The 1,465-nt window shown below is 60.6% G+C and overlaps 1 non-coding gene across 1 annotated transcript; it reads left to right on the top strand.

Annotated features, from left to right (window-relative positions):
* Positions 1-329: 329 nt before the first annotated feature.
* On the top strand, positions 330-401 carry TRNAW-CCA (transfer RNA tryptophan (anticodon CCA)). The gene has a single exon. It is a non-coding gene; the product is annotated as a tRNA-Trp (tRNA).
* The last annotated feature ends 1,064 nt before the right edge of the window (positions 402-1,465 follow it).

Here is a 1,465-nt window from a genome sequence, read left to right as displayed (position 1 = left end):
CGGCCGGAGGGCCTGGCGAGTCCGCCCCGCGGAATTCGGGAGCCGCTCCCGCCCCCACCCCGGCCGCCTCCGATCTCCGCCTCCACACCCCCCACCGCCCCGCCGCCACCCGCCCGGCCCCCGCGGCCGCGTCCCCGCCGCCGCGGCGCCCGGCCCGGGCTCGGAAGCCGCCGAGCGCCGGTTTCCCGGAAGCCGAGGAGCGGGCCGCTCGAGCTCCTCCCCTCGGACGCGCGCCGGGGGGACCGCGTCTCGGAGCCTAGGTGTTCCCGGCCGCGGGACCGTGCCGGCGCGGCGAGGTCTTTAGCGACGCAGAGTCGTCTGCTCGCTGTGACCTCGTGGCGCAATGGTAGCGCGTCTGACTCCAGATCAGAAGGTTGCGTGTTCAAGTCACGTCGGGGTCACGGTCGCGTTTTTTCCCTCGCCAACCACGGAGGGCCGCAGGAAGCGCCGCAAAGGCCGTTAGGGGAGAAATCCGGCCTCCGGCGAGCGCTGTCACACTGCCAGCGGGCGGAAAACCCCGCTCTTTTTCCTCGCATCGCGAATACGGGGGTTATAAATGCGACTGGGAGAGGCAGAGGTTCCTTGCGGCGGCCGACAGGAGGCGCGGCGACAAGCTCAGAGTGACCCCCCCCCCCCCCCCCTGCGCCCTGGCGGCCGCCCTGCCACCCCCGCCTCCGTTGATCGCGGGCCCCCGGGGTTACCAACCCCCATCCTCCACCCACCCCACCCTCGCCTCTGCAAAGCCGCGTCTCCTCCCCCTCCCCCTCCCCAACGCACTTGGGCCCCCTGGGAACGCCACCTGCCGGAAGATTGAATTCACACCTGCAGGGGCCTCTCGTCCAGAAAGGGGGCCCTTGTCCCAAGGTCTGGTGCCTTCTGGAGCCGTGTCCTGACCGGCTCTTTCCGCCCGCAAATGTTCCCGACGCTCAGAAGCTCGGTGGATTTGGCTACAGGGATGGAGGACAGAGTCTTACTTTTCTTTTTTCTTTTTTCTTTTTTAACAAGCATACCCAAACGTTAACATTAATTAAATCTGGTTAGAGAGTACATGGAGTCTAATAGGAAACCTGGGTTCCGGTCGGAATTCACTCTGCCTGCAGAGACTCAAACGTGCAAGTCAAAACATTAGTTTATAATTTCCTGGGTTATTAGGACCCACAGCAAGCTGGCGGGGGTATATTCTCTCTGAAAGAAATACATTCTCAAACCAGGCCTTCTACTTTTCGCACACGTAAAGTGCCAGTCCAAATACACTCGCATTTTATTTTAAATAAATCAAAAGAGAAGTCCTTCTGCATAAGAACCAGCAAAATCAGATCCACAGACTTCGGATATGGGGATTCTCAGATACAGAATGCACGATGGGTGGGTTTAATCTTTTAAAAACGAAAGGACTAGGGCGCCTGGGTGGCTCGGTTGGTTGAGTGTCCAACTCTTGATTTCAGTTCAGGTTATGATCCCAAGT

This window comes from Panthera onca, chromosome E1, assembly GCF_046562875.1.
Source record: "Panthera onca isolate mPanOnc1 chromosome E1, mPanOnc1 haplotype 2, whole genome shotgun sequence".
Classification (NCBI taxonomy): Eukaryota; Metazoa; Chordata; class Mammalia; order Carnivora; family Felidae; genus Panthera; species Panthera onca.
This window is presented reverse-complemented; position numbering and strand designations above follow the sequence as displayed.